This window comes from Schistocerca piceifrons, chromosome 6 (assembly GCF_021461385.2).
Source record: "Schistocerca piceifrons isolate TAMUIC-IGC-003096 chromosome 6, iqSchPice1.1, whole genome shotgun sequence".
NCBI lineage: Eukaryota > Metazoa > Arthropoda > Insecta > Orthoptera > Acrididae > Schistocerca > Schistocerca piceifrons.
Window position 1 is genome coordinate 232,660,565 of NC_060143.1, and position 16,066 is coordinate 232,676,630.

The 16,066-nt window shown below is 37.8% G+C and overlaps 1 protein-coding gene across 1 annotated transcript in view; it reads left to right on the forward strand.

The window, feature by feature from the left end:
- LOC124803060 (centrosomal protein of 120 kDa-like) overlaps positions 1-16,066 on the forward strand; it is a 192,631-nt gene that overhangs the window by 72,991 nt on the left and 103,574 nt on the right. The window lies entirely within an intron of this gene.

Genomic DNA, 16,066 nt, shown 5'->3' on the forward strand with positions numbered 1-16,066 from the left:
TTCAATATTTCTTCTGTTACCCAAGGATTTCTACTAGCCCTCGTCTTTTTACCTACTTGATCCTCTGCTGCCTTCACTACTTCATCCCTCAAAGCTACCCATTCTTCTTCTACTGTATTTATTTCCCCCATTCCTGTCAATTGTTCCCTTATGCTCTCCCTGAATCTCTGTACAACCTCTGGTTCTTTTAGTTTATCCAGGTCCAATCTCCTTAAATTCCCACCTTTTTGCAGTTTCTTCCGTTTTAATCTACAGGTCATAACCAATAGATTGTGGTCAGAGTCCACATCTGCCCCTGGAAATGTCTTACATAACATCTACTTAATGTACAAACTTAAACCTTCGACTTTTGAAAATTTTGTATGGACCTTACTATTGGATATAGGAGTGTACTAATGAAGTGTACTAATGATGGAAACTATCATGCTTTGTCATAGGACCACTCACATATCTGGGAATTTAATCCATATTCTTTTACCTTTGTTAACAATCTGCAATGGGACACCATGTGAAATGTTTTTTGGAAATCTAGGAATATGGAATCTGCCTATTGCCATTTATCCATAGCTCACAGAACATCGAGTGAAAAATTGACAAGCTGAGTTTTGCACAAACAATGATTTCCAAACCTGTGCTGATTTGTGGACAGAAGCTTTTCTGTCTCAAGAAACACTATTATATTTGAACTGAGAATATGTTCAAGAATTCTGCAGAAAACCACGTTAAGATTATTGATCTGTGACTTTGCAGGTCATTTCTTTCAGCCTTCGTATATTCAGGATGACTTATTCCTTATGCTATTTTTTTGTTGTTATGATTATTAGTGAGGTTAGATGTTTAAGTTGAATTTTCAGAATTAGCTTATGATTTAGTTCAAAAGTCTTTACAGATGGTCGAGGTGAGGCAGCAGTTCCTGTGATCACAGGTTAGTGAACAGTCGGAGGGACTCCGCAGTGTGCAATTCGTCCCCAGGTAATGAAGCTGAAGCTGCAAACTTTCTTAGTAGAGGCATGAAATGGTGTTGACCTTGTAGCAGGCTTGTCCCCAGATCACCAGATCCATCATTCCTATTTAAGTGCATACCATCATAACTAAAACCTCGATGACAATTAATAAAATAAGTAGTCAGTGTGTAATCTACCCCCTCCTTCCCAGTTGCTGCTATTGTTCACCAATGTGCAAAAGTCTTTTCTGACGATTTGACAGGAGTAACATTACAATAAACTTTTTAGTTTACTTATCTTTTCTTGTGGAATTGGCTCCAGTTGTTCTTGTCTAAGGGTCTGAGTCTTGAAGCTGAAATTCTCACATTTTAGGTTCTCATCATTCTAAATAATTATGAAGATTGTCGTTGCAATATTTTTGTTTTTACATTAATTTATTTTGTCACATTTTTGTGTAACACACAGTCTTTTGAATTTTCTTATTAACAAAGCCAAAATTACATTGTTTGCCAAAAATACATCCGATTACATCAGAGGCATGCTTACAACTACTTCACTCTGCAGTAATAATAATATTCCAAAGGATTTACAATTTTTCTTGACAAATGAATTTCTATTAGTGTCGATTATTATTTCATAAATGAGTCCAGAAATAAACATATAAACAGTACTAGATTGCATAATTGATAATAGAAATTTTAAGTGTACCAAATAATTTGTAATTTCAAATGTTTCTAAAAAAATAATAATTTTGACTGTACATTCAATGCTAGTACTTATCGACTGTCATATCGAAAATAAAGTAATGCCTTGTTCATAGATTTAAGCTTGAAATATAACATATCGTGTATAAAATTATATGAAATTTCTCAGAAAAACAGCTGAGATAATATTGACCTGTCTTAAATTCAAATAATGATACTGGTATCGACTACTACTGTTGAGGAAAAGTAATACTAGAGGAGGATGTCTCTTTACAAGAGGTAATTTGATTTGAGTCTTTCAGAAATCTTGTGATGATTTTTATGTGACTCCTTCCTGCTGACAACTCATTTCCATTCACTTAGCAAGTAATGGCAAAAGACATTTGATGGCTTGTTAACAGCTCTCTTCATGACTTATCCGTACTGAGAAATTACAAAACCAAACTAACTATTCCATATTTGGATATGGCCAGCGTCATAGACCCTGGAACTTAAATTGTTTTCAGCTCTTTCAGTTGCTACTCTACGTCAGGGATGCCTCTTACTATGTCCTACATATGTGAGTACGTACAGTGGCCAAAGAATTATGTGTCTGTGTGCTCCTCCCATATGAATGATTTCTTAAATGTGAAATTTAAAACTTAATCTAAAACTTCATCTTTCTTTTTGCTGTCTTCTGTTGCCATACCAAATTGGTCAATGAGTGGTTGGATAGAGGCCTTTGACCTGCTTAGCAATTTTATGTAGGACCAGAATTTTCTTGAGTTCTTAGCTAGATTCTTTGCTAAGGTATGACTGTGGTAGTTGTACACTTTGCATGTCAATCTTTTCACAGGCGCATGAATCTCTGCAAAGTTATCCCTGTTGTCTTTTGTACGTTCTCTTTTGTACCGAGAGTGCCTCTGTGTTTGCTTCCTCAGCACTATCCAAATTTTGTTATTAAACCACGGTGGGTCGTATCAGTCCTTTAATCCACTTACTCATACATATTTCTCCAGAGCATGATTTACAATCCATTTAAACTTTGCACATAATTCCTCTACTTCTATCATTTTGAAACTAAATGGTCTCCTTTCATTGTCTAAATCAGATGCTAGCTGATTTCTCACAAAAATATTTATGTAGCCATTTTGATTAACTAAAGTAACCATTGCTACAGTGATGACATTATGATCAATAATCCATGTCTTCATACTGACGCCATCAATAAGGTTGGGTATGTCTGTAGCTGTGAGGTCTAAAATATTTCCACTGCATGTGGGCTTTCCAACTCGCTGCTCAAGACAGTTTTCAGAAAACAGTACTTTGCAAAACTGCCTATCTGTATCCCCCTGCAATGAATCCATAGACATTCCAGTCTATACTCAGTAGGTTAAAGTTGCCTCCAACTAATATTGCAAGATCTGGTTGTTTTCGCACTACTGAGCGTAGACTATCTTTAAGTGGTTCTAAAACTGCCACTGTGGAATTGAGTGGCCAGTAAAAACATCCAACAATTACCTTGATTTCACCTAGACCTGTTATACCCATCCAGATAACTTCATAGTCACACTCAAAATTGACTTCATTAGAGGCAATATTTTTGTTAATTGCAATGAACACTCCCCCTCCTATGGCATCTAATCTGTCTTTCAGAGTTAATGCTCCATGACTCGTTGAATGAATGTTAGAACTTTCTACTTCAGGTTTCAGCTTGTTCTTAGCCCTGAGAATAATTTGAGTGTGAAAAATTTCCTGGAGGCCAGTAAATTTGAGAACTCTGTTACGAATACTTTGAGAGTTTACTGATAAAATTTTGACAGTCAGTGTGTCTGAACATGGTCTGAGTTCGGTGTCTGTGTGTCATCTTGTGAGTGTTCATTAGAGTACCTCCAACTACTGCCTAGCCTAAAAAAGTACTCCACAAGTACTCTGGTATCTGACTAACTGCTTCCCTTTTTGTAATGCACTCCCAACCTACCAATTGGAGTCCTACAGTTCTTGACCTGATAACACAGGTCCAGAAACCTGCAAATTAAAACCGTGTGCCAAACTGGAACTTGAACCTGGAATCTTTGCCTTTTGCAGACAAGTGCTCTATCATCTGAGTTATCCAAGAATGACTCACCACTGTCCCACAGCTTTACTTACTTCCTCCCGTACCTCAAATCCTGGTTTCCAAACTCTTCAGAATTCTCCTGAATACTTCAAGGGACTAGCATTCCTGGAAGAAAGGATATTGCGTAACTACAACCAGGAGGAATGTTTCCAGAATGAATTTTCACTCTAAAGTGGAGTTTGTTCTGATTTGAAATTTCTTAGCAGATTGGACAAGTTATCGTTGAACCTATATATTTTTGTGAAAGCTGATATTCATGATGTAGTAATATACAATTTCCAATTACACACCTCTTTATAAAGTAATTGTAAGGAGTGCTCAAATGGGAAGGTACGAAATATAACAACAACCAAATCGATCAAAATTTGCATATAATGCTTTCAGATAAAGTAGTGGGACATCTATCGATGCAAATGTAATGTCGTCACTTCTCCCTAAAAGTTCAAACTGTGCCCTCAGCAGGCAAAGCAATGCTCTCAGTCTTTTTCAATGCCTGAGGTCCAATACTCATTGAATTCCATGAGCCTAATGAAACCATTAACAGTGACATGTAATGTCAGACACTCCGTAGCCTATGGAAGTCCATAGAGAGCAAACAGCTTGGGCTGCTCACAGACAAGGGTTACTAATCCCTGATAATGTGTGTTCACATGTCTCCAAGGTCACACAAAGTGAAATGGCCAAGTTCAAGTGGGAGTAGCTTGAACATGTGGCCTACAGCAAGTACATGTTACTCTGTGTCTTCCGTATGTTTGGCCTGCTAAAAAAAATCTCAATGGGAAGTGCTTCATATGAGACAATGAACTGAAGGTCATAGTGGAGCACTGGCTCACGTCACTGCCACAGGAATTCTGGGAATAGAGTCTCCTTCAACTCATGAAACAGTGGGATAGTTGTGTGCTCAGGCATCTGGTAATTACTTTTGAATAAAGACTTCAATTACACCGACAGTCTTGTTTCATATCTTTTCTTTTTAACACCCCGCACCCATACATCCTCAGTTGTACAGAATATTTAAGGATTTGTTACAGTTGCAAGTTACTATTCTCATAGATGATAGTCTTGGCGATAGTACTTTTCCTGGCAGTGAACAGGTTCTACAACACTCTCCATGTGGCGTATTGAGTGTAGCACCAAGCTTGTTTGCTTTTCCCTCACAGTCTTGCTAAACCAAATTACAAAAAAGGGGATGCACTGTGCTTGAGCAAGACCTGTACAACAACATCTCCAAGGTTTGAATAAAGTTACTTTGTGAGAATTAGATGTTAGTGGTGGGGAGTGGTGCCCATTTGGCCAACTGGTGTCGTTGTTGCTGGCTTCGTTGGTATTGGGGCGAGTGGTGGTGCATGCTACAGGAACTACTATGCATATTGATGATACTGTAAAGCTCATTTCGTGCATGCAGAGTAAATTATATTTTTCGGAAATTCTTCGCACTGTTTCTCCCTTCTGTAATAGAAAATTATTAATACCCATGGAAGATTTTTCTCACATGCTATTGAAGCCTGGAATGGTAGAGAAATAACCTGAAAATGGTTTTCCAAACACTTAAGTATGAGTTGCAGAAAACTCATGTAGATGAAGATGCAAGTGAGATAAACCGTGAGAGCTGGAAAAACCATTTATTTATCCTTACTGTACTTGCTACAGATACATAAACTTGTGAGTTAGTCATGTGACATAACAACCAGCAGTCATGACAACAAAATAATGGTTTGTAAATTAACAAAAGTTGATATTCTCTTGCTGACAGCTAAAAATTCTGCCATTTCTTTTATGAGCACACCATATCAAGTTTATGTGTTGAATGTATACTAGTTTCATATGACCTAGTCCATGGATAAGACCTGCATGTAATTAATCATGTTGTTGGACATGAAAGTCTAAACACCAACTGTAATTGATACTACGTGCTTAGTGACAGACTTAATAAGTGAAATTCAATTTTTACTAGTTTTCATAAAGCTTGGTAGCTTAAAATTTGCTACAGGATATACATGAATCTCTGTGCGGATCAGTGTATTTCATACCCATATGTTACCCACATTTGAACCCAACATTTATATTTTTTATGTCTCTTGTGCATTCCTTTGATAGAGCTTTACTGCCATAACCTGCACAGCGATATTCATTCTCACTCATATGATTTCCGTTGAAGCCATATTGAAAGCTATGCCACTGTAATTATTAATACAGCATTTTGAAATGGCAACTCAGGGTGCTGCCATAGTTTGAGCCATCATACCACTTGCTGTAGCATCACTTTAGTTGCATGTGGACATGCGACTTAATTACACTTTGGAAGATGTATGGTAGCAATAAGATGAGTGTTCAGCCATACATAATAAATGTTGCAAAGTAAGTAATTATTCAATTTAATAGAAAAAATTGTTAGATATGAACACAAGTGGTATTTGGTAAAACACACTCGTGGATACTTGCTGTATAAAAATCTCTGCTGTAAACAATGGTAAAGGATGTGTTGGTTGTTTTGAGAAATTACACAGTAAAATGTCAATGAAATCTCATAAGTAAGGTATTTCAAGTTCACCCATTGTAATTTTGTTATTCAGATAAGACATTGTTTTCAGATATATTTTGAAGTACTGATATATTTTTAAAATTTTAAAGAGCACCCAAAAATTAAATCTTAAAAATACATAGTGTCCACATAACATTGTTTACTGGTGAACTGGGTGCAGTTAACGTGGGTTAGCAGTGACTTACCACTGTTTACATGCTGAGTGAGTTAACAAAACACTACTGAGAAGCTTCACAAAATAAATACAAAAGTTCATAATTGTTTCAGTTTACAATACTAAGATTTTCAGTACCAATTCATGTGAGAATAAAGCAAAGTTACTGCAAAAATTTCTCTGCAATTCATCACACTATAACATTAATTTTATTGTTACTTTACAACACCATGTAAACAATGTTAAGGATGGCCCTTAGCATTTCTGCCATTACACTGTTATGTAGATTCACGTGAATAAAGGCAAGGGACGAAACTTTACGTTGTTTGCTTGCTTAAATAATTATTTGCAATTACCTGATTAGCAACAACTTTTGAAGTGCATTTGCATTCATAAACATATTCAGGATGTTTATGTGAATTGGAGTTATCACATCTTCCTCACATTTGTGCAAATAATCTCTCAAAATGATTTTCCTGGACAAACACTATGCACATTACTACTACTGTCTCCCTTGGTAATGGCAGTTAAAATTGGGGTGCCTTTTATCAGTTTATTGTTGAATTATCAACTAATATTAATATCTAATCATCACATACCATATTTTACGAGCAATAACTCTGTTTCTTGTCATCATCTGTGCCTTACCTTAGTTTACAGCCAAGGTCTTCATATCGGACTCACTTCTGCAGTCAACTTGTGTGCCCGTGAGACCCACTATCTGAATTTAGTGAAATAACAAGCTGTTCAGTGTCATTTTACAGTACACATTCATTGCTCCATACTTTCATAATTAATTTCTACATATGTCTCTCAGGTGTATGTCACTCTGATGACAGTGTGTGGTTCACAACGTCTCTTGCCAGTATTTCTGCTTTTGCCAGAAATAGTAAACTTCAACCACTGCTATTGCAAAAACCAAATTGCAAAAGGTGTAATGTGTCTACAATGCAAAGGATACACCTTTGCAGTTGTACCCACACCATCCCAAGCCAAAACATTTGGTTGTGTCATAATTGCCACGAAAAAGAATTACGTCTACAGTCCTATGCAAGTGAAATTTTTCTCAGTTGCTTGATGAGATACTTAAAAGACAAATTTGAAACTATGGTCAAGGATAACTGATTCTTAAATGCAGAAGTCTAAAGACTGAAAGAATCTGTGTTCACCATACAGAAGAAAACACACGATAGTTCCGATTTAAATCATGTAAATTTGAAGACTACAGAGAAGACATATCAGTGCAAAACCTTCAATACTGGGGAGACTTCATAATCAAAATGTGCCACTCAGTTACAGAAAGAGCTAAAATAAAATGCAAATGAAAAGAATAAAGTATTTTTAGTAATGGGTACTAGCGTGAAACAAGTAATGTATAAAAAAAAGAGCAAGATGATAGTAGGTCGAAACCTTGAAAAATTAGAAAAAAGTGCAAATTAGTCATGACAATAATATATGCAGATAACTGTAACATTGCTGAAACACTATGGTACGAACAAAACATTAATGCGCAAGTTACTTAAAACCAGAGACCCTACGAATAAAGTAGCAAAGAACTGCTCCATCAGTGATCTGTACGTCCAGTGCATTTTATGAATGCCAGGGTCAAATGATATCTGCCTAAATGAACTAATATTTACTTGAAACACTGTATGGTCTAAACACCAAGTAAAACTAGAAGTGCTTGTAGATGATGCCTCATTACAGGGAATAGAGGAAGTTTTGTCTCAATAGGTTGGCAATATGGAACACCTTGTAGCATTCGTGTCTTAAGACACTGAACAAGGCCCAAGTCAACTACAGTCAGCTGGAAAAGGAAGCTTTAGTCACAATTTATGCTGTCACAAAATTTCCTCAATATCTGCATGGTAGAAAATATTTTCTTGTGACTGATCATAAGCTGATGAGTGCTGATTTTTGTTCAGCAAATGATGTTCCTGATCATACAGCACAGAGGCTACCATGTTGGTCACTACATCTTTCCAATTATCAGTATGAAAGTGTTTTTATTGCCCTATGGCACAGCAGTGCAAACACAGACATTCTGTCTCATTTGCCTATGGGAAATTATTCTAATCTTGACACATCAGACATTTCTTGTCTTCAGATTCCTCATTCTGATTCACAAGCACTAAAAGCTTTTCCTATTGATCCTTGGCAGATTGCACAGGCTACTGAACAGCCGGCCGAAGTGGCCGTGCGGTTAAAGGCGCTGCAGTCTGGAACTGCAAGACCGCTACGGTCGCAGGTTCGAATCCTGCCTCGGGCATGGATGTTTGTGATGTCCTTAGGTTAGTTAGGTTTAACTAGTTCTAAGTTCTAGGGGACTAATGACCTCAGCAGTTGAGTCCCATAGTGCTCAGAGCCATTTGACCCATTTTTTTGCTTCTGAACATGGTCCATCAGTTGCTCAAGTACTTCATTTGGATGAGGTAGACTCATAATCAGAAATCAATCTCAGATGCAGTAGTTAACAAATACCAAGCTCTTTGCAACAGCCTTTCTCTTCAGAATGAGGTAATTTTATTGCATTCTCGTAATGAACAAACATGAGACCCAAGTCTCGCATTTCTGCAACAACATATGCTGAAACTATTACATAGAGGGTATTGGGGAATCATTAGAATGAAGCAGCTAGTGTGCCAGCATTGTTCGTATCTCAGACTAGATAAACAGATAGAAGATATGACTGCCGTAATAACTAGCCAGTGCTGCACCAAGAATTATTTTTTCTTTTTAATATTCATGTTGATTTTGCTGATCCTTTCTGGAATGTAAGAGGGCTCATTATAGTCAGTGCATTAAACAAACATCCTTTTGTCATTCCAGTGCATTTGGAATCTAGTGCTAGCACTAGCACTATCACTATCGGAGCACTCAGTTCTGCCTTGTGTCTAGAAGATTGTCACAGGCAATGGTTTCGGACAATAGTCTGCAGTTTTCTTCTCTGGAATTTCCACAATTTTGCTAACAAAATGGAATTCAACATATCCTAATGATACTATTCTCTCCTCAATTGAACAGTGAAGTTGAACATTTCTTTCACACTTTGAATGCCCTGATGTCCAAACGTCATGCTTTGAACTCGAGGGATGATGCTTTGTTGTTTTTTCTGAGGAAATGGTTCAAATGGATCTGAGCACTATGGGACTTAACTGCTGAGGTCATCAGTCCCCTAGAACTTAGAACTACTTAAACCTAACTAACCTGAGGATATCACACACATCCGTGTCTGAGGCAGGATTTGAACCTGCGACCGTAGCGGTCACGCGGTTCCAGACTATAGCACCTAGAACCGCTCGGCCACTCTGGCCGGCTGGAAGGGAGCTAAAAGACCAAAGGGAAATGGTTACTGAGGTTACTGATGGGACAAACAATCAAAAGAGAAAAAGAGACAGGAAGTATGGAAGCATATGGCAAGTATTGACAGTCAGTGTTACTCCTATTGCATTATGCCTGCTCACAATGCTTCCCCATCATAACTTTTGTAGGATGTTTCAATGAACCCTCTGTCAGGGTGTGAATTGAACATTAATCATGTAGACATGGCTGCAGATGTTCATTCAAGATTAATCATGTAGACATGGCTGCAGATGTTCATTGCCACCACACTCTGCTGTTTCTCTTTCACCTTTGCCATTAACTCCCAATGAACTTCTGCGTGAAGGACAAAATTTTCTATAATGTCCATAACAAGCTTCACAACTGAGAGTCTGGGGTCATAACCCGGAGATTTAGCTATGCTCATACATTATTCACAGTGCATTGGGCACCCATCATTGGCACCAAAGCCTACATTGTTTCTGTGATTGTAGTGATCCTACTATAGGTTTTCATTTTTCAGACACCCTGCCTCCAATCCAGCCTGCTGCTATGAAGCAACCTTTGCTGGTTCCTGATCAGGGTACATGGGTCTTCCGATGGCTCTGTCATGATTGATCCCTGCCTGTCTATGCAGCTAGTGCTACCTCCACAGACATTGCTGCAGCCACTGCTGCACCCTTTGCTGTTTGTAGTGATGGCAGTCACAGATAACGAGCCTTTCTGCAGTCTCAGTTCAGTATCAATGCTGTAACCACCTGTGCCATTGAATGGATGTCCTACCTTCTGTTTTTTGGGAAATGTTCATGGTGGTTAGCAATATGAAAGTTGGGATGCAGGTTGATTGACACCATTCGCCACAACGCCACAGCCAACCCCATCAGCAACACCACAGCACAGACACAAACCACCCCTTCGTCATCGTTGACAATCCCACTATGCAATGAATGGACGCAATGTTGGTGCGGTGATTGGTGATAGGCAGGAGATGCAGTTTTCAGTATAGAATGGTATCATCATCTTCATTGATGGCATGCAGCTATAAGGGAGACAGTGTATGTACACCTTCCACCAGCAAGCTCGCTCTTTCATTGCTTGCTGTCTCCTGTGGGGGGCGCCACATATATGTGCCACCAGAGGGTACTGAATTCACAAGACATCACTGCCTGCAACTCTGATTTTTTGAACAGCCACACTCAGAGTTTTGACCCAGATTCAGTGACTCTTCATACTATTATTAACCATAGTATGAAATACAACAGTCAGAAAATGTGTCGATGTATTTCAGCGCTATGAAGTGTTACTACCACTTAGAGACTACTGGGTAGCATTAGTTTGTCTCTGTCAAGAACATTACTCTCCTTTATATAACTCAGCACCAAGAAGAACTCACACCTATTAAAGTTACATATATTTCAATATTTAAGTGTAAATATTGTAAATAAACTTATTAATATGTTACCCTTTTGTAGACGTCTGATTGTCTTTCTCAGCCATTTCGATCACTGACACACCACACTGCACAGTTCTTTGATTGTGAATGAGAATTGAATTCACTGGATAAATTAATTGTAGACTGTGGGTTTGAACATGATGTAGACTGCCGCCCCCCCCCCCCCCCCCCAAGACAGAAAACTGCACACAGCTGTCAAACCATCTGTGATCTTTCATTGGCATCTGCATCGTGGTCGTCAGCAGCACATGTCATCAGCTGGCTGGTCTTGGAATAACAGTGTCCAGGTCCACTTGTCCTTGGAACAGCAGTATCAGCTCCACTCATCCTCATATCTTTCCAAAGTTATCGGCAGTGGCACTCTCCATCAGCTCAATTGAGCCCTCTTCAGTGCATTCACCTATCTCTTTTAGTCTCTCCGCTGTCCTGTGAGCATGTCACCAAGTGCTGTGTTATGCTTCTGGTCGGAAGAACTATGTTAGGGTAGTTGACTTTAGTTTAATCATGCTCTAATTTCATTTAACCAGAGTGTAGGCCACATGACAGCTTTGAACTACAGTAATGAAAGATTTTTTTAACAAACCTGGATATCTGTTGTATGAGAAAGAGACGTGACTGGAAAAATAATTCATTCACCTTGTAAGGAGTTCTTTGATGTCATAATGTATTGATATTGTACTCCTTAATAATTGCTGACTTTTGGAGGGAGAAGAGTCAGCAATGGGCTACTGTGAGGAGTGATCACATGTCACCACTAATCAGTAATGTGCAGAATTTAATAGACAGTGGAATTAATAGTTAAAAAGTGTTATGTCAGTTAGTAGAAGAAAAGTATTTCGGGGAAAGGCATTCTGTATTCGTTAAGATTTGTGGTTGGTACAGTGTCATGTAGAAATATCAGTAATTGTCATGGAGAAAAGTTGATACAGTTTTATGTTTGAGAATTAATAATTGTCGTAGAGACACATATTGACACCAGAACATAAATTAACCCTTTGTGGTGACTCAGCGAAGCTAATTTTTTTTGCATCGAATTAGAATTTTGATCAATTTATTATATTTTATTTTTTGATAATTTTATTTTTGTGATTTAGGTCTAAAAATTATGGTGGTAAGTATATCACACAGCACTTTTTTAAACCTTACATTTTCGGTGGTAAACCGATTTCCCTCTTGTGAGCTTTACACTTTGGTGGGAAGAAGATATCCCATTTCCATTTTATAAGCTGTAACATGTTGGCATTACGTGTAAAAAAATTTTAAGAAGGCGGTGATTTCTTTTTATTTTACTTTATTTCAAAAACATTTACATTACAAATTTACAAGTAATAATTCTTTTTCAACAAAATGTTCAAATGATTGTTACATTTTCTTTTTATTTTCTGTGAAACTGACGGAAGCATAGTTCAATACACAGAGGTACGTTGCAGGAGCAACATACATATTTTGTTCTCTTATCACAAGCTTTTGTTGAACACTTTTGGCACCGTCTGTTGGTTGTTTCTGAAACAGGCATATGATCGCCTACTTTTGACCTATTGCATAACGTTCTCTAAGTTCATCAAAGTGATCTACACCTCCCATTATGGTATTGTATGTTGCCACAGCTGTGGGACACGTAACCATGTTGGTTGTGCCATCCTTATTCTTTCTTGAGACAAGTGTGGTATCTCTAGGATTGTCTGAAGTTTTCAAAATAGTGACAGGTTTGTTGTCCATCCATATGATAGCTGCAATGCCACGTTTGAATTGAAACTGAAATTCTCCTCTTTTCAAGGTACATTTATCTTTCATCATTGAAGGAAGCCCTTTCCTTGCTCTGACAGTCCCTATGGAGTAGATTCCATTGTTCAAAGCATTTGCATTAGATTCACTGTGGTGAAGAAGTTGTCAAATGCTACTAAACTGTTACTGTATTTCAGGTCTTGGGTGAGGCTAAGGACCACATGCTCTCCCAGGGAATTTTCTGTACATCCGTCATTTGATTTTCCTGTGTAAATGTCATATTTTATGACATAGCCAGCCTTTGAATCTGCTAAACACCATACCTTGTATCCTCGTTTTACTGGCTTGAGAAGCATATACTGCTTGAGCGAAGACCATCCCTTGAAAGGTATCATGCTTTCATCCACAGCTAATACCTTACTAGCAGTGTATGGCTTACGAATTGTGTTGTTCAGGAAGGTTATAAGAGGTCTGACCTTGTGAAGTTTATCGTGGTTTGGATGCCCTCCTGGAGGATTCAGCCTGTTGTCATTTATGTGAATAGTTTCACACATCTTTTTGAAACGTTTGCATGTCATAGGTTTTGATATGTAAGGCTGAGCTAAGGCAGGTTCTGAACTCCAGTAGTGCACTACACTTGGCAACACAACCACACCCATCAAGATATTCATTCCAATCCAGGCCTGTAACTCCTCTACAGATAAATTTGTCCAGTTATTTGTTGACTCACTCACAGTCTGACCAGATTGCCATTTTTGTTTCTGTCATTCTGCATACAGATTTGTCTGCTGAATCACATACTCCAGCATCTCATTGGTAAATGAAGAAAGGGTGTAGTCTCTCTCTGTGCTGTGTTTTGTCAATGGGTGGTTGACAACTGGTTCTCCTTTTGTATCAACACAAAGAAAGTCGAAAACAGCAGTGTCATTGGACCATTCCTCTTCTGCCAATGGCTCTTCTGCACTTATGGTACTGTCACTAGAAATATCGACGTCCATGGAGCAAGAATTGTTTGCACTGTTATTGATATTAGGTTGTGGAAGCAAACACAGATCAACGTCTGAAGCAAATTCATCTTATGATGCTTCATCACATTCTATTTCAGAATCCTCAGGATCGCTAGGTAGTGAAAATAGCAACTCCAATGCTTCTTCTGATGTGTATTTCTTAGTATAGGCGTGCTTCCTTGACATTTTTGCTACGAAAAGCAAAGAAAGATTGAGAGGCGAACAATAAGTGATAATATGATATTCCAGTTATATTTGCCACCAATATTAAAATTTACTTACCACAATGTGAAAACAGTAAACCTATGAGCTGATAATAGTGAAACTGACATATACTTCAGAAGCAAAGCAAACTCTTTCGACGACGGTAGTGATCCCGCGATACACACAAACTGATTGTTGTAGCAGTTTTCATACACCTGGTACAGTGTACTATCACACGGTCAGGCAAATACAGCGGTGGTAAGACTTATTTCCAGAAGCATTGTGGTACCTCAACGTTTGTGGTGAGTATGCTTCCTAAGGACCACAAAAGACATTGTGGTATATATATTTCCAGAGCTCCTTTCAGAAACAACTTTTGGTGGTAAGCATACTTCCCAAGAACCCTGGGACCACCATTATTTAGTGGGGTATATACTTCCCACAGTCCTAAAAGCTATGTTTAGCAACAAACAGAAACCAGAGCTAGTGCAGCGGACTTCCACTAGGGGCCAGGAGCATACGGGAGTGGGAACACATATTTCCTTGAATGCAGTAAAGGAATAGTATTAGTGGGAAGTATATCTCCCACAGCCCACGAAAGGGTTAAAAGGCTTTCTGTGATCAGTGAATACCTGCTCAATTAATGTGGAAACACAACATAGTAATGCTCACTTCAGCGTGAAAGTGAAACAACAATAATTGCTAAATGAGACTGGATAAGTGTAAGTATTGTTAGGGAAGTATGTCACATGCAAAACAGACAATAAAAGGAAGTGATTTAAATTGTACTGTTATTATTTCAGACTGACGTTTTTCATTCTTTAATTAAATAACTTCAGTATGTGTGCAACCTAAAAGAGACACATTTTCATATTAGACACATAGTCAAGCTATTTTCATAATGAAGCATGATCTTTATGTAAAGCTCCCATACTTGAGCCTGATAGCCTGATATCAGCAAAAACGTGAAGAGACATTTAGTAAAGAAAAGAGTGACAGGGCCTTACAACTTGTTCTCTTGAAAATTTGTTATTCTGATATTGACCAGTCAAATATGCAGTATGTTGGTGAAAATTGCACCGAAATTCGGTTATCACAGATGAGATCATGATTTTTTGTCTGAACATAAATTAGCTTCTTTACTTCAGAAGTAAATATGACATAAAATTAACATTCAATTCTAAACATTTTCACTGTCTTCTTAAAGGGAGACAACAGCTGATAGACTGTCTCTTTATGTCATTAGAATTTTATTACAAGTACAGTTTGATTCTTTTTCTTTCAATTAAAATATCAATGCTTTAATTTAATTAACATTTTCTTATGTGTATTCACTAAGCCAGTAAGAACATCAGTATGACAACTTCCGATATTCTGCTACACTGTAGTGCACAGTACTTCACCATTTCTTAAATCCATATTGATTGTTCAGGATAATTTTATGAATTCTGTTTCACTTTTCTGATCGATTACATGCTGTTTGCGCAGATATTTTATTTAAAAAATTTGTAGTATTGCCACTGGGCAGAAATATCCTATCTCACCTTGTCTCCCCCTTTTATGTATAGGTTGAACTTCTGCATATTTCATCGTGTCAAGGAAGCAAGAAATGATTGATTTATTATGTGGCAGGGATGGGGTGCAATTTTGTGATAATTCATTATTTTTTTGGAATTTCATCCCAGCCCATAGATTAACATTAGAAGTATGGTTGAGACAAGATACTCTCTTAAATCATTAAAGAGTGCCCCGTTGTGTTTTACAGCCACTGTCCATTTGCAGATGCTTATGATTGTAAAAGTTAAATGATGAATTTAAAAAGTGTGGCCATTTTGTTGGTGATTTGTTACTAGATAATATTTAGAAATTGGTAACTGGAAATTGGTAACTACAACTCCCTAAGTTATTTTAGTG